General features: G+C 46.9%; 1 protein-coding gene across 3 annotated transcripts in view; it reads left to right on the plus strand.

The window, feature by feature from the left end:
* The window catches only part of LOC129810977 (spermatid perinuclear RNA-binding protein-like), a 229,974-nt gene that overhangs the window by 51,720 nt on the left and 154,244 nt on the right, over positions 1 to 24,010 (plus strand). For all 3 annotated transcript variants that reach the window (XM_055862037.1, XM_055862029.1, XM_055862055.1), the window contains exon 2: positions 23,165 to 23,242. The gene's annotated coding sequence lies outside the window, so the exon portion shown is untranslated. The remainder of the gene's footprint in view (positions 1 to 23,164; positions 23,243 to 24,010) is intronic.

Genomic DNA, 24,010 nt, shown 5'->3' on the forward strand with positions numbered 1-24,010 from the left:
TGCACTATATAGGGAATAGGGCTCTGGTCTAAAGTAGTGCACTATATAGGGAATAGTGTCATATTTAGGAAACAACTCTGGGTGAAGAGTAAACAGGTTCATCCTGTGTGGCCACATAGGCTCAGATCCCTGCTGCCTCCACCCACTTCACTAATGCAATGTGTCAACACAATGAAACGCAATGAAACGCAATGTGTCAACACAATGTGTCAACGCAATGAAACGCAATGAAACGCAATGTGTCAACGCAATGAAACGCAATGTGTCAACGCAATGAAACGCAATGTGTCAACGCAATGAAACGCAATGTGTCAACACAATTTGTCAACGCAATGAAACGCAATGTGTCAACGCAATGAAACACAATGAAACGCAATGTGTCAACGCAGTGAAACGCAATGTGTCAACGCAATGAAACACAATGTGTCAACGCAATGTGTCAACGCAATGAAACGCAATGTGTCAACGCAATGAAACGCAATGTGTCAACGCAATGAAACGCAATGTGTCAATGCAATGAAACGCAATGAAATGCAATGTGTCAACGCAATGAAACGCAATGTGTCAACGCAATGAGTCAACGCAATGAAACGTAATGTGGCAACGCAATGAAACGCAATGTGTCAACGCAATGTATCAACGCAATGAAACGTAATGTGGCAACGCAATGAAACGTAATGTGTCAACGCAATGAAACGCAATGAAACGCAGTGCCAACGCAATGAAACGCAATGTGTCAACACAATGAAACGCAATGAAACACAATGTGTCAACGCAATGAAACGCAATGTGTCAACGCAATGAAACGCAATGAAACGCAATGAAACGCAGTGCCAACGCAGTGCCAACGCAATGAAACGCAATGTGTCAACACAATGAAACGCAATGAAACACAATGTGTCAACGCAATGAAACGCAATGTGTCAACGCAATGAAACGCAATGTGTCAATTCAATGAAACGCAATGTGGCAACGCAATGAAACGCAATGTGTCAACGCAATGAAACGCAATGTGTCAACGCAATGAAACGCAATGTGGCAACACAATGTGGCACTTATTTCCCTATTGAACACATCACACAATGAATGTAGCCTCCTCTACAGTACAGCGGTGATTCTGGAAGCATGGTATACACCTTGTTTTACCTAGTTTCTCAACATTTTGGTCAATCTTTTCCAATGTATCATATCTAGGCTATTTCTTTACCCACATGTGTCCTTAAAAAGGGTCAAAGTGCAATATAAGGCCAGAATGAGTATTGTAGGAAACTTGACTGTAGCGTAATGTCTTCGGTCTCTTTGCTTTGCAGTGTAATCAAGGTTTCTTCAGGACATTGATATAGTCACAATTAACGTATCTACAGTTTGTAATGCGAGTCCTGCTAGAGCCTGACCAATCAATGCCCACGTAGCAGCAGCTCTACGAGCCTTTTAGCTGAGACAGCACAGACCTTTAAAGTCCCTTTTCATCATCTAGTAAGTAGCTTTGCTAGACTACACTATAGAAATAGCCTAGAAGTACACTCACCATGGCCGCCGGCCTGGCCCACATGTCACGAATCATTGACTTGCGTGAGAATGACCCTTCTGGAAATTCTATTTCTATGACCTCACACCAAGTTAGCATTCTGAGATTCTAAGATAGAATCTATCTCCCTCTGTGCCGTTGATGAATGGAACACATTCCAATCATCTGAGTAATGTTAATGGAGGAATCCGCAGTGTGGTGTTAATAGGATCTAGTAATGTTGATATGCATTCTGTTGGCAGCCAGGGCTCTTTCTGTGTGAGCCATGTTGACAAGTCATATAAGGCTAGTTAATGCTCTAGTCTGCACACACAGAAACCTGACGTTGCATTTATGCGGCAGAAGCCAGTCAGAAGACTGGTCAATCTTTTACTAATTCATAAACGTCCCATTGCTCAGATCCCTTGTAAAAAGCTGTGGAAGCAGTTTGTAGTGATCCTGATTGTGTTGCTATTGTATTGAAACCGTGCAAAGCTGCTTGTGCTTCTCAGTGTTAACAGTGTTTCTACCAGACTCCTCTGTGTGCTTCATAAAGCTCTGTTTTGAAATGCCCAAATCCCAGGCAGGCATTTATTCTTCCTCTCTCTTTCTCTATTTCTGTCTCTCTCTTTCTCTATTCCTCTCTCTTTCTCTATTTCTGTCTCTCTCTTTCTCTCTTTCTCTATTTCTGTCTCTTTCTCTATTTCTGTCTCCCGCTGTCTCTCTCTCTCTCTAAATTCAATTCAAACGGCTTTATTGGCATGGGAAGCACATGTTTATATTGCCAAAGCAAGTGAAATAGACAATAAACAAAAGTGAAATAAACTTTTTTTTTTTTTAAATAAACAATATTTACAGTGGTGTTTGTTCTTCACTGGTTGACCTTTTCTTGTGGCAACAGGTCACAAATCTTGCTACTGTGATGGCACACTGTGTTATTTCACCCAGTAGATATGGGAGTTTATGAAAATTGGGTTTGTTTTCTAGTTCTTTGTCGGTCTGTGTAATCTGAGGGAAATATGTGTCTCTATGGTCATACATTTGGCAGGAGGTTAGGAAGTGCAGCTCAGTTTCCACCTCATTTTGTGGGCAGTGAGCACATAGCCTGTCTTCTCTTGAGAGCCAGGTCTGCCTACGGCAGCCTTTCTCAACAGCAAGGCTATGCTCACTGAGTCTGTACATAGTCAAAGCTTTCCTTAAGTTTGGGTCAGTCACAGTGGTCAGGTGTTCTGCCACTGTGTACTCTCTGTTTAGGGCCAAATAGCATTCCAGTTTGCTCTGTTTTTTTGTTAATTACTTGACACATTGGAAAGAATTATCTTTTTGTTTTCTCATGATTTGCTTGGGTCTAATTGTGCTGCTGTCATGCTCCTTCGCCCATGAGTATTTTTAGTTTTTCCTCTGTTTTAATAAGTTAACATTTGGAATGCATTTAGGCTTTCCTGTGAATAATGAACCTCTTGGTGAGGAATATGTATCACTCTCTCTCTGTCTCTCAATTCAATTCAAGGGGCTTTATTAGCATGGGAAACATATGTTAACATTGCCAAAGAAAGTGAGGTAGATAATATACAAAAGTGAAATAAAAAATATAAATTAACAGTAAACATTTAACATACAGAAGTTTCAAAAGAATAAAGACATTACACATATTATGTATATATACAGTGTCTCTCTGTCTCTGTCTATTCTCTCTCTCTGTCTTTCTCTCTCTGTCTTTCTCTCTCTCTCTCTCTCTCTCTCTCTTTCTCTCTCTCTCTCTCTCTGTCTCTCTCTCTTTCTCTCTCTCTGTCTCTCTCTGTCTCTCTCTCCCTCTCTCTGTCTCTCTCTCACTCTCTCTGTCTCTCTCTCTTTCTCTCTCTCTCTGTCTCTCTCTGTCTCTCTCTCTCTCCTTCTCTCAAATTCAAGTTCCAGCTGCTTTATTGACGTGTCAATATTGCCAAAGCAACAATGTATACAATATACATTGTTATAAAATAATACAGAGTAACACATAATAATTTAAAATGGTAGTAAATAATAATAATACACATGTTAAATAACAACAATAAAATGGTAACTGTCAATAGTAGAAATATAACAAATATAAACATTTAAACATGTAAAATGAAACTATAACTAACTTACAACTAAATAACGGTCATCTTCACCATTACATTAGTACTACAACTACCATCATTACCACTACTACTACTACCATCACCAGACTGTTATCATTACCATCATCACTACTACTACTACCATCACCATCACCAGACTGTTATCATTACCATCATCACTACTACTACTACCATCACCATCACCAGACTGTTATCATTACCATCATCACTACTACTACTACTACTACCATCACCAGACTGTTATCATTACCATCATCACTACTACTACTACCATCACCACCATCACCAGACTGTTATCATTACCATCATCACTACTACTACTACCATCACCACCATCACCAGACTGTTATCATTACCATCATCACTACTACTACTACCATCACCACCATCACCAGACTGTTATCATTACCATCATCACTACTACTACTACCACCACCATCACCAGACTGTTATCATTACCATCATCACTACTACTACTACCACCACCATCACCAGACTGTTATCATTACCATCATCACTACTACTACTACTACTACCACCACCATCACCAGACTGTTATCATTACCATCATCACTACTACTACTACCACCACCATCACCAGACTGTTATCATTACCATCATCACTACTACTACTACCACCACCATCACCAGACTGTTATCATTACCATCATCACTACTACCACCACCACCACCATCACCAGACTGTTATCATTACCATCATCACTACTACTACTACCACCACCATCACCAGACTGTTATCATTACCATCATCACTACTACTACTACCACCACCATCACCAGACTGTTATCATTACCATCACACTACTACTACTACCACCACCATCACCAGACTGTTATCATTACCATCATCACTACTACTACTACCACCACCATCACCAGACTGTTATCATTACCATCATCACTACTACTACTACCACCACCATCACCAGACTGTTATCATTACCATCATCACTACTACTACTACCATCACCATCACTAGACTTATCATTACCATCATCACTACTACTACTACTACTACCACCACCATCACCAGACTGTTATCATTACCATCATCACTACTACTACTACCATCACCATCACTAGACTTATCATTACCATCACACTACTACTACTACCACCACCATCACCAGACTGTTATCATTACCATCATCACTACTACTACTACCACCACCATCACCAGACTGTTATCATTACCATCATCACTACTACTACTACCACAACCATCACCAGACTGTTATCATTACCATCATCACTACTACTACTACCACCACCATCACCAGACTGTTATCATTACCATCATCACTACTACCACCACCATCACTAGACTTATCATTACCATCATCACTACTACTACTACCACCACCATCACCAGACTGTTATCATTACCATCATCACTACTACCACCACCATCACCATCACTAGACTTATCATTACCATCATCACTACTACCACCACCATCACTAGACTTATCATTACCATCATCACTACTACTACTACCACCACCATCACCAGACTGTTATCATTACCATCATCACTACTACCACCACCATCACCATCACTAGACTTATCATTACCATCATCACTACTACTACTACCACCACCATCACCAGACTGTTATCATTACCATCATCACTACTACTACTACCACCACCATCACCAGACTGTTATCATTACCATCATCACTACTACTACTACTACTACCACCACCATCACCAGACTGTTATCATTACCATCATCACTACTACTACTACTACTACCACCACCAGACTGTTATCATTACCATCATCACTACTACTACTACCACCACCACCATCACCAGACTGTTATCATTACCATCATCACTACTACTACTACTACCACCACCATCACCAGACTGTTATCATTACCATCATCACTACTACTACTACCACCACCATCACCAGACTGTTATCATTACCATCATCACTACTACTACTACCACCACCATCACCAGACTGTTATCATTACCATCATCACTACTACTACTACCACCACCATCACCAGACTGTTATCATTACCATCATCACTACTACTACTACCACCACCATCACCAGACTGTTATCATTACCATCATCACTACTACTACTACCATCACCATCACCAGACTGTTATCATTACCATCATCACTACTACTACTACCACCACCATCACCAGACTGTTATCATTACCATCATCACTACTACTACTACCACCACCATCACCAGACTGTTATCATTACCATCATCACTACTACTACTACTACTACCACCACCATCACCAGACTGTTATCATTACCATCATCACTACTACTACTACCACCACCATCACCAGACTGTTATCATTACCATCATCACTACTACTACTACCACCACCATCACCAGACTGTTATCATTACCATCATCACTACTACTACTACCACCACCATCACCAGACTGTTATCATTACCATCATCACTACTACTACTACCACCACCATCACCAGACTGTTATCATTACCATCATCACTACTACTACTACCACCACCATCACCAGACTGTTATCATTACCATCATCACTACTACTACTACCACCACCATCACCAGACTGTTATCATTACCATCATCACTACTACTACTACTACTACTACCACCACCATCACCAGACTGTTATCATTACCATCATCACTACTACTACTACTACTACCACCACCATCACCAGACTGTTATCATTACCATCATCACTACTACTACTACTACTACCATCACTAAACTGTTATCAATCCCATCATCACTACTACTACTACTACTACTACCATCACTAAACTGTTATCAATCCCATCATCACTACTACTACTACTACCACCACCATCACCAGACTGTTATCATTACCATCATCACTACTACTACTACCATCACCATCACTAGACTTATCATTACCATCATCACTACTACTACTACCATCACCATCACCAGACTGTTATCATTACCATCATCACTACTACTACTACTACTACTACTACTACTACTACCATCACTAAACTTATCAATCCCATCATCACTACTACTACTACTACTACTACTACTACTACTACCATCACCACCATCACCAGACTGTTATCATTACCATCATCACTACTACTACTACCACCACCATCACCAGACTGTTATCATTACCATCATCACTACTACTACTACCACCACCATCACCAGACTGTTATCATTACCATCATCACTACTACCACCACCACCACCATCACCAGACTGTTATCATTACCATCATCACTACTACTACTACCACCACCATCACCAGACTGTTATCATTACCATCATCACTACTACTACTACCACCACCATCACCAGACTGTTATCATTACCATCACACTACTACTACTACCACCACCATCACCAGACTGTTATCATTACCATCATCACTACTACTACTACCACCACCATCACCAGACTGTTATCATTACCATCATCACTACTACTACTACCACCACCATCACCAGACTGTTATCATTACCATCATCACTACTACTACTACCATCACCATCACTAGACTTATCATTACCATCATCACTACTACTACTACTACTACCACCACCATCACCAGACTGTTATCATTACCATCATCACTACTACTACTACCATCACCATCACTAGACTTATCATTACCATCACACTACTACTACTACCACCACCATCACCAGACTGTTATCATTACCATCATCACTACTACTACTACCACCACCATCACCAGACTGTTATCATTACCATCATCACTACTACTACTACCACAACCATCACCAGACTGTTATCATTACCATCATCACTACTACTACTACCACCACCATCACCAGACTGTTATCATTACCATCATCACTACTACCACCACCATCACTAGACTTATCATTACCATCATCACTACTACTACTACCACCACCATCACCAGACTGTTATCATTACCATCATCACTACTACCACCACCATCACCATCACTAGACTTATCATTACCATCATCACTACTACCACCACCATCACTAGACTTATCATTACCATCATCACTACTACTACTACCACCACCATCACCAGACTGTTATCATTACCATCATCACTACTACCACCACCATCACCATCACTAGACTTATCATTACCATCATCACTACTACTACTACCACCACCATCACCAGACTGTTATCATTACCATCATCACTACTACTACTACCACCACCATCACCAGACTGTTATCATTACCATCATCACTACTACTACTACTACTACCACCACCATCACCAGACTGTTATCATTACCATCATCACTACTACTACTACTACTACCACCACCAGACTGTTATCATTACCATCATCACTACTACTACTACCACCACCACCATCACCAGACTGTTATCATTACCATCATCACTACTACTACTACTACCACCACCATCACCAGACTGTTATCATTACCATCATCACTACTACTACTACCACCACCATCACCAGACTGTTATCATTACCATCATCACTACTACTACTACCACCACCATCACCAGACTGTTATCATTACCATCATCACTACTACTACTACCACCACCATCACCAGACTGTTATCATTACCATCATCACTACTACTACTACCACCACCATCACCAGACTGTTATCATTACCATCATCACTACTACTACTACCATCACCATCACCAGACTGTTATCATTACCATCATCACTACTACTACTACCACCACCATCACCAGACTGTTATCATTACCATCATCACTACTACTACTACCACCACCATCACCAGACTGTTATCATTACCATCATCACTACTACTACTACTACTACCACCACCATCACCAGACTGTTATCATTACCATCATCACTACTACTACTACCACCACCATCACCAGACTGTTATCATTACCATCATCACTACTACTACTACCACCACCATCACCAGACTGTTATCATTACCATCATCACTACTACTACTACCACCACCATCACCAGACTGTTATCATTACCATCATCACTACTACTACTACCACCACCATCACCAGACTGTTATCATTACCATCATCACTACTACTACTACCACCACCATCACCAGACTGTTATCATTACCATCATCACTACTACTACTACCACCACCATCACCAGACTGTTATCATTACCATCATCACTACTACTACTACTACTACTACCACCACCATCACCAGACTGTTATCATTACCATCATCACTACTACTACTACTACTACCACCACCATCACCAGACTGTTATCATTACCATCATCACTACTACTACTACTACTACCATCACTAAACTGTTATCAATCCCATCATCACTACTACTACTACTACTACTACCATCACTAAACTGTTATCAATCCCATCATCACTACTACTACTACTACCACCACCATCACCAGACTGTTATCATTACCATCATCACTACTACTACTACCATCACCATCACTAGACTTATCATTACCATCATCACTACTACTACTACCATCACCATCACCAGACTGTTATCATTACCATCATCACTACTACTACTACTACTACTACTACTACTACTACCATCACTAAACTTATCAATCCCATCATCACTACTACTACTACTACTACTACTACTACTACTACCATCACCACCATCACCAGACTGTTATCATTACCATCATCACTACTACTACTACCATCACCACCATCACCAGACTGTTATCATTACCATCATCACTACTACTACTACCACCACCATCACCAGACTGTTATCATTACCATCATCACTACTACTACTACTACTACCACCACCATCACCAGACTGTTATCATTACCATCATCACTACTACTACTACCACCACCATCACCAGACTGTTATCATTACCATCATCACTACTACTACTACCACCACCATCACCAGACTGTTATCATTACCATCATCACTACTACTACTACTACTACCACCACCATCACCAGACTGTTATCATTACCATCATCACTACTACTACTACCATCACCATCACTAGACTTATCATTACCATCATCACTACTACTACTACTACTACCACCACCATCACCAGACTGTTATCATTACCATCATCACTACTACTACTACCATCACCATCACTAGACTTATCATTACCATCATCACTACTACTACTACTACTACTACTACTACTACTACCATCACTAAACTGTTATCAATCCCATCATCACTACTACTACTACTACTACTACTACCATCACTAAACTGTTATCAATCCCATCATCACTACTACTACTACTACTACTACTACTACCACCATCACTAAACTGTTATCATTACCATCATCACTACTACTACTACTACTACTACTACTACTACTACTACTACTACTACTACCACCACATCACTAGACTTATCATTACCATCATCACTACTACTACTACCATCACCATCACCAGACTGTTATCATTACCATCATCACTACTACTACTACTACTACCATCACCAGACTGTTATCATTACCATCATCACTACTACTACTACCATCACCACCATCACCAGACTGTTATCATTACCATCATCACTACTACTACTACCATCACCACCATCACCAGACTGTTATCATTACCATCATCACTACTACTACTACCATCACCACCATCACCAGACTGTTATCATTACCATCATCACTACTACTACTACCACCACCATCACCAGACTGTTATCATTACCATCATCACTACTACTACTACCACCACCATCACCAGACTGTTATCATTACCATCATCACTACTACTACTACTACTACCACCACCATCACCAGACTGTTATCATTACCATCATCACTACTACTACTACCACCACCATCACCAGACTGTTATCATTACCATCATCACTACTACTACTACCACCACCATCACCAGACTGTTATCATTACCATCATCACTACTACTACTACCACCACCATCACCAGACTGTTATCATTACCATCATCACTACTACTACTACCACCACCATCACCAGACTGTTATCATTACCATCATCACTACTACTACTACCACCACCATCACCAGACTGTTATCATTACCATCACACTACTACTACTACCACCACCATCACCAGACTGTTATCATTACCATCATCACTACTACTACTACCACCACCATCACCAGACTGTTATCATTACCATCATCACTACTACTACTACCACCACCATCACCAGACTGTTATCATTACCATCATCACTACTACTACTACCATCACCATCACTAGACTTATCATTACCATCATCACTACTACTACTACTACTACCACCACCATCACCAGACTGTTATCATTACCATCATCACTACTACTACTACCATCACCATCACTAGACTTATCATTACCATCACACTACTACTACTACCACCACCATCACCAGACTGTTATCATTACCATCATCACTACTACTACTACCACCACCATCACCAGACTGTTATCATTACCATCATCACTACTACTACTACCACAACCATCACCAGACTGTTATCATTACCATCATCACTACTACTACTACCACCACCATCACCAGACTGTTATCATTACCATCATCACTACTACCACCACCATCACTAGACTTATCATTACCATCATCACTACTACTACTACCACCACCATCACCAGACTGTTATCATTACCATCATCACTACTACCACCACCATCACCATCACTAGACTTATCATTACCATCATCACTACTACCACCACCATCACTAGACTTATCATTACCATCATCACTACTACTACTACCACCACCATCACCAGACTGTTATCATTACCATCATCACTACTACCACCACCATCACCATCACTAGACTTATCATTACCATCATCACTACTACTACTACCACCACCATCACCAGACTGTTATCATTACCATCATCACTACTACTACTACCACCACCATCACCAGACTGTTATCATTACCATCATCACTACTACTACTACTACTACCACCACCATCACCAGACTGTTATCATTACCATCATCACTACTACTACTACTACTACCACCACCAGACTGTTATCATTACCATCATCACTACTACTACTACCACCACCACCATCACCAGACTGTTATCATTACCATCATCACTACTACTACTACTACCACCACCATCACCAGACTGTTATCATTACCATCATCACTACTACTACTACCACCACCATCACCAGACTGTTATCATTACCATCATCACTACTACTACTACCACCACCATCACCAGACTGTTATCATTACCATCATCACTACTACTACTACCACCACCATCACCAGACTGTTATCATTACCATCATCACTACTACTACTACCACCACCATCACCAGACTGTTATCATTACCATCATCACTACTACTACTACCATCACCATCACCAGACTGTTATCATTACCATCATCACTACTACTACTACCACCACCATCACCAGACTGTTATCATTACCATCATCACTACTACTACTACCACCACCATCACCAGACTGTTATCATTACCATCATCACTACTACTACTACTACTACCACCACCATCACCAGACTGTTATCATTACCATCATCACTACTACTACTACCACCACCATCACCAGACTGTTATCATTACCATCATCACTACTACTACTACCACCACCATCACCAGACTGTTATCATTACCATCATCACTACTACTACTACCACCACCATCACCAGACTGTTATCATTACCATCATCACTACTACTACTACCACCACCATCACCAGACTGTTATCATTACCATCATCACTACTACTACTACCACCACCATCACCAGACTGTTATCATTACCATCATCACTACTACTACTACCACCACCATCACCAGACTGTTATCATTACCATCATCACTACTACTACTACTACTACTACCACCACCATCACCAGACTGTTATCATTACCATCATCACTACTACTACTACTACTACCACCACCATCACCAGACTGTTATCATTACCATCATCACTACTACTACTACCACCACCATCACCAGACTGTTATCATTACCATCACACTACTACTACTACCACCACCATCACCAGACTGTTATCATTACCATCACACTACTACTACTACCACCACCATCACCAGACTGTTATCATTACCATCATCACTACTACTACTACTACTACCACCACCATCACCAGACTGTTATCATTACCATCATCACTACTACTACTACTACTACCATCACTAAACTGTTATCAATCCCATCATCACTACTACTACTACTACTACTACCATCACTAAACTGTTATCAATCCCATCATCACTACTACTACTACTACCACCACCATCACCAGACTGTTATCATTACCATCATCACTACTACTACTACCATCACCATCACTAGACTTATCATTACCATCATCACTACTACTACTACCATCACCATCACCAGACTGTTATCATTACCATCATCACTACTACTACTACTACTACTACTACTACTACTACCATCACTAAACTTATCAATCCCATCATCACTACTACTACTACTACTACTACTACTACTACTACCATCACCACCATCACCAGACTGTTATCATTACCATCATCACTACTACTACTACCATCACCACCATCACCAGACTGTTATCATTACCATCATCACTACTACTACTACCACCACCATCACCAGACTGTTATCATTACCATCATCACTACTACTACTACTACTACCACCACCATCACCAGACTGTTATCATTACCATCATCACTACTACTACTACCACCACCATCACCAGACTGTTATCATTACCATCATCACTACTACTACTACCACCACCATCACCAGACTGTTATCATTACCATCATCACTACTACTACTACTACTACCACCACCATCACCAGACTGTTATCATTACCATCATCACTACTACTACTACCATCACCATCACTAGACTTATCATTACCATCATCACTACTACTACTACTACTACCACCACCATCACCAGACTGTTATCATTACCATCATCACTACTACTACTACCATCACCATCACTAGACTTATCATTACCATCATCACTACTACTACTACTACTACTACTACTACTACTACCATCACTAAACTGTTATCAATCCCATCATCACTACTACTACTACTACTACTACTACCATCACTAAACTGTTATCAATCCCATCATCACTACTACTACTACTACTACTACTACTACCACCATCACTAAACTGTTATCATTACCATCATCACTACTACTACTACTACTACTACTACTACTACTACTACTACTACTACCACCACATCACTAGACTTATCATTACCATCATCACTACTACTACTACTACTACTACCACCATCACTAAACTGTTATCATTACCATCATCACTACTACTACTACTACTACTACTACTACCACCACATCACTAGACTTATCATTACCATCATCACTACTACTACTACTACTACTACTACTACTACCACCATCACTAGACTTATCATTACCATCATCACTACTACTACTACTACTACTACTACCATCACTAGACTGTTATCATTACCATCATCACTACTACTACTACTACTACTACTACTACCACCACATCACTAGACTTATCATTACCATCATCACTACTACTACTACTACTACTACTACTACCATCACTAGACTGTTATCATTACCATCATCACTACTACTACTACTACTACCACCACCATCACCAGACTGTTATCATTACCATCATCACTACTACTACTACTACTACTACTACTACTACTACTACTACTACTACTACTACTACTACTACCACCACATCACTAGACTTATCATTACCATCATCACTACTACTACTACTACTACTACTACCATCACTAGACTGTTATCATTACCATCATCACTACTACTACTACTACTACTACTACTACCACCACATCACTAGACTTATCATTACCATCATCACTACTACTACTACTACTACTACTACCATCACTAGACTGTTATCATTACCATCATCACTACTACTACTACTACTACTACTACTACTACTGCTACCACCATCACTAGACTGTTATCATTACCATCATCATCACCACTACTATTTGGAATGATAAACAACAATAATAATAGTCATAACAATAACAGTAATAATAAGTAAGTTACTGTTTACTATGCAGATGTTATTATTCAGTGTCTCTCAGGCTATGGCAAGCAAATACATATTTGGCTTCAAGAGGAGCCATTGCTCCTTCGCCCATATGAGTATTTTTAGTTTTTCATCTGGTTAAACAAGTTAAAATGTGGACTAAATGTAGTCGTTTCTGTGAATAATGAATCTCTTGGTGAGGAATATTTCTCACAGTAAAGGAGAAAGTGCATCTCTGTCTCTACCTCCCCTGTCAGGCAGTGACCACATACACGCTCCTCTTTGAGTAGCCATGTCTTTTTATGTCTGCCGGTTTCTATTGCCAATCGCTCACTCAGCCTGTACCTGGTAAGGATCTGTCCCTCTCTGTCCCTCTCTGTCCCTCTCTGTCCCTCTCTGTCCCTCTCTGTCCCTCTCTGTCCCTCTCTGTCTCTTTCTGTCTCTCTCTGTCCCTCTCTGTCTCTCTCTGTCCCTCTCTGTCTCTTTCTGTCTCTCTCTGTCCCTCTCTGTCTCTCTCTGTCTCTCTCTGTCCCTCTCTGTCTCTCTCTGTCTCTCTCTGTCCCTCTCTGTCCCTCTCTGTCCCTCTCTGTCCCTCTCTGTCTCTCTCTGTCTCTCTCTTTTCCATGGATAGAAGATGATGGTTGGTCATAAACGCAGCAGTAAATTATATGCAAATTAATTCATTCTATATTGTAAAGATACCACTGACTGTTTCTGCCTTGTTCATCATCAAACTATTTCCAGACTCCCAGGATGGCAGGCAGGCAGGAAGACAGGCAGGATGGCAGGAAGACAGGCAGGCAGGCAGGAAGACAGGCAGGATGGCAGGCAGGTGGGATGGCAGGATGGCAGGCCTGCTGAATGATAGGAGAGGGAGTGGTGGTGGAGAGGATGTGCTGTAGAGGAGTGGTGCTGTAGAGGAGTGGTGCTGTAGAGGAGTGGTGCTGTAGAGGAGTGGTGCTGTAGAGGAGTGGTGCTGTAGAGGAGTGGAGATGTGGTGTAGAGGAGTGGAGATGTGGTGTAGAGGAGTGGTGGTGTAGAGGAGAGGGGATGTGCTGTAGAGGAGAGGAGATGTGCTGTAGAGGAGAGGAGATGTGCTGTAGAGGAGAGGAGATGTGCTGTAGAGGAGAGGAGATGTGCTGTAGAGGAGAGGAGATGTGCTGTAGAGGAGAGGAGATGTGCTGTAGAGGAGAGGAGGTGTGCTGTAGAGGAGAGGTGTGCTGTAGAGGAGAGGTGTGCTGTAGAGGAGAGGAGATGTGCTGTAGAGGAGAGGAGATGTGCTGTAGAGGAGAGGAGATGTGCTGTAGAGGAGAGGAGAGTGCTGTAGAGGAGAGATGTGCTGTAGAGGAGAGGAGATGTGCTGTAGAGGAGAGGAGATGTGCTGTAGAGGAGAGGAGATGTGCTGTAGAGGAGAGGAGATGTGCTGGAGAGGAGAGGAGATGTGCTGCTGGAGAGGAGTGGTGCTGGAGAGGAGTGGTGCTGGAGAGGAGAGGAGTGGTGGTGTAGAGGAGAGGAGTGCTGGAGGAGAGGAGTGGTGCTGGGGAGGAGAGGAGTGGTGGTGTAGAGGAGAGGAGTGGTGGTGTAGAGGAGAGGAGTGCTGGAGGAGAGGAGTGGTGCTGGGGAGGAGATGAGTGGTGCTGTAGAGAGGAGTGGTGCTGGAGAGGAGTGGTGCTGGAGAGGAGTGGTGCTGGAGAGGAGTGGTGCTGGAGAGGAGTGGTGCTGGAGAGGAGTGGTGCTGGAGAGGAGTGGTGCTGGAGAGGAGTGGTGCTGGAGAGGAGTGGTGGAGGAGAGGAGTGGTGCTGGAGAGGAGAGGAGTGGTGCTGGAGAGGAGAGGAGTGGTGGTGTAGAGGAGAGGAGTGCTGGAGGAGAGGAGTGGTGCTGGGGTGGGGGGGAGTGGTGGTGTAGAGGAGAGGAGTGCTGGAGGAGAGGAGTGGTGCTGGGGAGGAGATGAGTGGTGCTGGGGAGGAGATGAGTGGTGCTGGGGAGGAGATGAGTGGTGCTGTAGAGAGGAGTGGTGCTGGAGAGGAGTGGTGCTGGAGAGGAGTGGTGCTGGAGAGGAGTGGTGCTGGAGAGGAGTGGTGCTGGAGAGGAGTGGTGCTGGAGTGGTGCTGGAGAGGAGTGGTGGAGGAGAGGAGTGGTGCTGGGGTGGAGAGGAGTGGTGGTGTAGAGGAGAGGAGTGGTGCTGTAGAGGAGAGGAGTGGTGCTGGAGAGGAGTGGTGCTGGAGAGGAGAGGAGATGTGCTGCTGGAGAGGAGTGGTGGTGTAGAGGAGAGGAGAGGTAGTGTAGAGGAGAGGAGAGGTAGTGGAGAGGAGAGGAGAGGTGGTGGAGAGGAAAGGAGTGGTGGTGAGGAGGAGAGGAGTGGTGGTGGAGAGGAGAGGAGTGGTGGTGGAGAGGAGAGGAGTGGTGCTGGGGAGGAGTTGTGCTGGAGAGGAGTGGTGCTGGAGAGGAGTGGTGCTGGAGAGGAGTGGTGCTGGAGAGGAGTGGTGCTGGAGAGGAGTGGTGCTGGAGAGGAGTGGTGGTGGTGGTGGAGAGGAGAGGTGGTGGAGAGGAGAGGTGGTGGAGAGGAGAGGAGAGGTGGTGGAGAGGTGGTGGAGAGGAGAGGAGAGGTGGTGGAGAGGAGAGGAGCGGTGGTGGAGAGGAGTGGTGGTGGAGAGGAGTGGTGCTGTAGAGGAGAGGAGTGGTGCTGTAGAGGAGAGGAGTGGTGCTGTAGAGGAGAGGGATGGTGCTGGAGAGGGGTGGTGCTGGAGAGGAGTGGTGCTGGAGAGGAGTGGTGCTGGAGAGGAGTGGTGCTGGAGAGGAGTGGTGCTGGAGAGGAGTGGTGCTGGAGAGGAGTGGAGTGGTGGTGTAGAGGAGAGGAGTGGTGGTGTAGAGGAGAGGAGTGGTGGAGGAGAGGAGTGGTGCTGGGGAGGAGAGGAGTGGTGCTGTAGAGGAGTGGTGGTGTAGAGGGGAGAGGAGTGGTGCTGGGGCGGAGAGGAGTGGTGCTGTAGAGGAGAGGAGTGGTGCTGTAGAGGAGAGGAGTGGTGCTGTAGAGGAGAGGAGTGGTGCTGTACAGGAGAGGAGTGGTGCTGTAGAGGAGTGGTGCTGTAGAGGAGTGGTGCTGGAGAGGAGTGGTGCTGGAGAGGAGTGGTGCTGGAGAGGAGTGGTGCTGGAGAGGAGTGGTGCTGGAGAGGAGTGGTGCTGGAGAGGAGAGGAGTGGTGGTGGTGTAGAGGAGAGGAGTGGTGGTGGTGGAGAGGAGAGGTGGTGGTGTAGAGGAGAGGAGAGGTGGTGGAGAGGTGAGGAGTGGTGCTGGAGAGGAGTGGTGCTGGAGAGGAGTGGTGGTGGTGGAGAGGAGAGGAGTGGTGGTGTAGAGGAGAGGAGTGGTGGTGGAGAGGAGAGGAGTGGTGGTGGAGAGGAGAGGAGAGGTGGTGGAGAGATGGAGGAGAGGAGAGGTGGTGGAGAGGTGGTGGAGAGGAGAGGTGGTGGAGAGGAGAGGTGGTGGAGAGGAGAGGAGGAGTGGTGGTGGAGAGGAGTGGTGGAGGAGAGGAGTGGTGCTGGGGAGGAGAGGAGTGGTGGTGTAGAGGATAGGAGTGGTGGAGGAGAGGAGTGGTGCTGGGGAGGAGAGGAGTGGTGCTGGGGAGGGGAGGAGTGGTGCTGTAGAGGAGAGGAGTGGTGCTGTAGAGGAGAGGAGTGGTGCTGTAGAGGAGAGGAGTGGTGCTGGAGAGGAGTGGTGCTGGAGAGGAGTGGTGCTGGAGAGGAGTGGTGCTGGAGAGGAGTGGTGCTGGAGAGGAGTGGTGCTGGAGAGGAGTGGTGGTGGAGAGGAGAGGAGTGGTGGTGGAGAGGAGGGGTGGTGGAGAGGAGAGGAGAGGTGGTGGAGAGGAGAGGAGAGGTGTTGGAGAGGAGAGGAGAGGTGGTGGAGAGGTGGTGGAGAGGAGAGGTGGTGGAGAGGAGAGGTGGTGGAGAGGAGAGGTGGTGGAGAGGAGAGGAGTGGTGGTGGAGAGGAGTGGTGGTGGAGAGGAGTGGTGGTGGAGAGGAGAGGAGTGGTGCTGGAGAGGAGAGGAGTGGTGCTGTAGAGGAGAGGAGTGGTGCTGTACAGGAGAGGAGTGGTGCTGTAGAGGAGTGGTGCTGTAGAGGAGTGGTGCTGGAGAGGAGTGGTGCTGGAGAGGAGTGGTGCTGGAGAGGAGTGGTGCTGGAGAGGAGTGGTGCTGGTGTAGAGGAGAGGAGTGGTGGTGGTGGAGAGGAGTGGTGGTGGTGGAGAGGAGAGGTGGTGGTGTAGAGGAGAGGAGAGGTGGTGGAGAGGAGAGGTGAGGAGTGGTGCTGGAGAGGAGTGGTGCTGGAGAGGAGTGGTGGTGGTGGAGAGGAGAGGAGTGGTGGTGTAGAGGAGAGGAGTGGTGGTGGAGAGGAGTGGTGGTGGAGAGGAGAGGAGAGGTGGTGGAGAGATGGAGGAGAGGAGAGGTGGTGGAGAGGTGGTGGAGAGGAGAGGTGGTGGAGAGGTGGTGGAGAGGAGAGGAGGAGTGGTGGTGGAGAGGAGTGGTGGAGGAGAGGAGTGGTGCTGGGGAGGAGAGGAGTGGTGGTGTAGAGGAGAGGAGTGGTGGAGGAGAGGAGTGGTGCTGGGGAGGAGAGGAGTGGTGCTGGGGGGGGGAGGAGTGGTGCTGTAGAGGAGAGGAGTGGTGCTGTAGAGGAGAGGAGTGGTGCTGTAGAGGAGAGGAGTGGTGCTGGAGAGGAGTGGTGCTGGAGAGGAGTGGTGCTGGAGAGGAGTGGTGCTGGAGAGGAGTGGTGCTGGAGAGGAGTGGTGCTGGAGAGGAGTGGTGCTGGAGAGGAGTGGTGGTGGAGAGGAGGGGTGGTGGAGAGGAGAGGAGAGGTGGTGGAGAGGAGAGGAGAGGTGTTGGAGAGGAGAGGAGAGGTGGTGGAGAGGTGGTGGAGAGGAGAGGTGGTGGAGAGGAGAGGTGGTGGAGAGGAGAGGAGTGGTGGTGGAGAGGAGAGGAGTGGTGCTGGAGAGGAGAGGAGTGGTGCTGGAGAGGAGAGGAGTGGTGCTGTAGAGGAGAGGAGTGGTGCTGTAGAGGAGAGGAGTGGTGCTGTAGAGGAGAGGAGTGGTGGTGGAGAGGAGTGGTGGTGGAGAGGAGAGGTGGTGTAGAGGAGCGGAGTGGTGGTGGAGAGGAGTGGTGGTGGAGAGGAGAGGTGGTGTAGAGGAGAGGAGGAGAGGTGTGGTGTAGAGGAGAGGAGGAGTGGTGGTGGAGAGGAGGAGTGGTGGTGTAGAGGAGAGGAGTGGTGGTGGAGAGGAGTGGTGGTGGAGAGGAGGAGTGGTGGAGGAGTGGTGGAGGAGTGGTGGTGGAGAGGAGTGGTGGTGGAGAGGAGAGGAGTGGTGGTGGAGAGGAGAGGAGTGGTGGTGTAGAGGAGAGGAGTGGTGGTGTAGAGGAGAGGAGTGGTGGTGGAGAGGAGAGGAGTGGTGCTGGAGAGGAGAGGAGTGGTGGTGTAGAGGAGAGGAGTGGTGGTGTAGAGGAGAGGAGTGGTGGTGTAGAGGAGAGGAGTGGTGGTGTAGAGGAGAGGAGTGGTGGTGTAGAGGAGAGGAGTGGTGGTGGAGAGGAGAGGAGTGGTGGTGGAGAGGAGAGGAGTGGTGGTGTAGAGGAGAGGAGTGGTGGTGTAGAGGAGAGGAGTGGTGGTGTAGAGGAGAGGAGTGGTGGTGTAGAGGAGAGGAGTGGTGGTGTAGAGGAGAGGAGTGGTGGTGGAGAGGAGAGGAGTGGTGGTGTAGAGGAGAGGAGTGGTGGTGTAGAGGAGAGGAGTGGTGGTGTAGAGGAGAGGAGTGGTGGTGCTGGAGAGGAGAGGAGTGGTGGTGCTGGAGTGGTGGTGCTGGAGAGGAGTGGTGCTGGAGAGGAGAGGAGTGGTGCTGGAGAGGAGAGGAGTGGTGGTGGAGAGGAGAGGAGTGGTGGTGGAGAGGAGAGGAGTGGTGGTGGAGAGGAGAGGAGTGGTGGTGGAGGAGAGGAGTGGTGGTGCTGGAGAGGAGAGGAGTGGTGGTGCTGGAGAGGAGAGGAGTGGTGCTGGAGAGGAGAGGAGTGGTGCTGGAGAGGAGTGGTGGTGGAGAGGAGAGGAGTGGTGGTGCTGGAGAGGAGTGGTGGTGCTGGAGAGGAGAGGAGTGGTGGTGCTGGAGAGGAGTGGTGCTGGAGAGGAGTGGAGTGGTGCTGGAGAGGAGTGGAGTGGTGCTGGAGAGGAGAGGAGTGGTGGTGGAGAGGAGAGGAGTGGTGGTGGAGAGGAGAGGAGTGGTGGTGGAGAGGAGAGGAGTGGTGGTGTAGAGGAGAGGAGGAGTGGTGGTGTAGAGGAGAGGAGGAGTGGTGGTGTAGAGGAGAGGAGTGGTGGTGTAGAGGAGAGGAGGAGTGGTGGTGTAGAGAGGAGTGGTGGTGTAGAGGAGAGGAGTGGTGGTGTAGAGGAGAGGAGGAGTGGATGTTGTAGAGGCGAGGAGTGGTGGTGGAGAGGAGTGGTGGTGGAGAGGAGTGGTGGTGGAGAGGAGGAGTGGTGGAGGAGTGGTGGTGGAGAGGAGGAGTGGTGGTGGAGAGGAGAGGAGTGGTGGTGGAGAGGAGAGGAGTGGTGGTGGAGAGGAGTGATGGTGGAGAGGAGAGGAGTGGTGGTGCTGGAGAGGAGAGGAGTGGTGGTGCTGGAGGGGAGAGGAGTGGTGGTGCTGGAGAGGAGTGGTGGTGCTGGAGAGGAGAGGAGTGGTGCTGGAGAGGAGAGGAGTGGTGCTGGAGAGGAGAGGAGTGGTGCTGGAGAGGAGAGGAGTGTTGGTGGAGAGGAGAGGAGTGGTGGTGGAGAGGAGAGGAGTGGTGGTGTAGAGGAGAGGAGTGGTGGTGTAGAGGAGAGGAGTGGTGGTGTAGAGGAGAGGAGTGGTGGTGCTGGAGAGGAGTGGTGGTGCTGGAGAGGAGTGGTGGTGCTGGAGAGGAGTGGTGCTGGAGAGGAGAGGAGTGGTGCTGGAGAGGAGAGGAGTGGTGCTGGAGAGGAGAGGAGTGGTGGTGGAGAGGAGGGGAGTGGTGGTGTAGAGGAGGGGAGTGGTGGTGTAGAGGAGGGGAGTGGTGGTGTAGAGGAGAGGAGTGGTGGTGGAGAGGAGAGGAGAGGTGGTGGAGAGGAGAGGAGTGGTGCTGTAGAGGACAGGAGTGGTGCTGTAGAGGAGTGGTGCTGTAGAGGAGTGGTGGTGTAGAGGAGAGGAGTGGTGTAGAGGAGAGGAGTGGTGCTGTAGAGGAGAGGAGTGGTGCTGTAGAGGAGAGGAGTGGTGGTGGAGAGGAGAGGGGTGGTGGTGTAGAGGAGAGGAGTGGTGGTGTAGAGGAGAGGAGTGGTGGTGTAGAGGAGAGGAGTGGTGGTGGAGAGGAGTGGTGGTGGTGGAGAGGAGGAGTGGTGGAGGAGTGGTGGTGGAGAGGAGGAGGAGTGGTGGTGGAGAGGAGAGGAGTGGTGGTGGAGAGGAGAGGAGTGGTGGTGGAGAGGAGTGATGGTGGAGAGGAGAGGAGTGGTGGTGCTGGAGGGGAGAGGAGTGGTGGTGCTGGAGGGGAGAGGAGTGGTGGTGCTGGAGAGGAGTGGAGTGGTGGTGCTGGAGGGGAGAGGAGTGGTGGTGCTGGAGAGGAGTGGTGGTGCTGGAGAGGAGAGGAGTGGTGCTGGAGAGGAGAGGAGTGGTGGTGGAGAGGAGAGGAGTGGTGGTGGAGAGGAGAGGAGTGGTGGTGTAGAGGAGAGGAGTGGTGGTGTAGAGGAGAGGAGTGGTGGTGCTGGAGAGGAGTGGTGGTGCTGGAGAGGAGTGGTGGTGCTGGAGAGGAGTGGTGGTGCTGGAGAGGAGTGGTGCTGGAGAGGAGAGGAGTGGTGCTGGAGAGGAGAGGAGTGGTGGTGGAGAGGAGGGGAGTGGTGGTGTAGAGGAGGGGAGTGGTGGTGTAGAGGAGAGGTGGTGGAGAGGAGAGGAGTGGTGCTGTAGAGGAGTGGTGGTGTAGAGGAGAGGAGTGGTGTAGAGGAGAGGAGTGGTGCTGTAGAGGAGAGGAGTGGTGCTGTAGAGGAGAGGAGTGGTAGTGGAGAGGAGAGGGGTGGTGGTGTAGAGGAGAGGAGTGGTGGTGTAGAGGAGAGGAGTGGTGGTGTAGAGGAGAGGAGTGGTGGTGGAGAGGAGTGGTGGTGTAGAGGAGAGGAGTGGTGGTGGAGAGGAGAGGGCATTAAAAATAAAGGAAGACCTACACCCTGGTTGGCACATTGCTGGTTATCATGGTTGTTAGTTAAGGCAGAGTGGACAGCTCGTGTGTCACAACTGTGTCCTTTTTCTCAGCTCAGGCCTTGGGGTGCGGGAGGTCTCTCTCTGTCAACTAAATGACATAAATGAGTCCTTTTGATTATTGGATGGAATAGGCTATTATAATAGTATTTTCTACAACACAATGGAAGGTGTTGATGACTGAACTTTGACCTCTTTGTGTTTCCAGGTAGAGATTCCCCACACATCCTGAGACTATTGCTGTGACCCTGAGCTGCAGAGGGACAGGAGGGCAGTGCAGCACAAGGTAATGATCACGTGACAGGGTCACTATGCTGCCCTGACTACTGTAACTAGGCTAGTAACACAGTGTACTGGATAACCCCATTGGACAGCAGCTCTGTGTCAGATGGGACCTAGTGTACAGTCCGCTGGTCCTGGTCGGGATCGGTGTTACGTTACCCGGACCATGGAGATGGACTGAATGTCCTTGACATTTAATGGGAATTGGCTTCTTGTCATTTTTTATATTGTACTCTGAACAAAAATATAAACCCAACATTCAACAATTTCAACAAGATTTTGCTAAATTACAAATAATATAAGGAAATCCTTCAATTGATATAAATGAATTGGGCCCTAATCTATGGATTTCACATGACTGGGAAAACAGATGTGCATCTGTTGGTCACAGAGACCTTAAAAAGGGTAGGGTCGTGGATCAGAACCAGTCAGTATCTGGTTTGACCTCCATTTGCCTCATGCAGCGCGACACATCTCCTTCACATAGAGTTGATCAGGCTGTTGATTGTGGCCTGGCGCTGTGCATTACCCTGCTGAAACATGAGGCGATGGCAGCGGATGAATGGCACGACGACGGGCCTCAGGGTCTCCTCACGGTATCGCTGTGCATTCAAATTGCCATCGATAAAATGTAATTGTGTTCATTGTCAGTAGCTTATGTCTGCCCATCCCATAACCCCACCGCCACCATGGGGCTCTCTGTTCACAACGTTGACATCAGCAAACCGCTCGCCCACACAACGGGACGCATCCATGAAGAGCACCAGTGAAG

This window comes from Salvelinus fontinalis, chromosome 2 (assembly GCF_029448725.1).
Source record: "Salvelinus fontinalis isolate EN_2023a chromosome 2, ASM2944872v1, whole genome shotgun sequence".
In the NCBI taxonomy this organism is placed as follows: Eukaryota; Metazoa; Chordata; class Actinopteri; order Salmoniformes; family Salmonidae; genus Salvelinus; species Salvelinus fontinalis.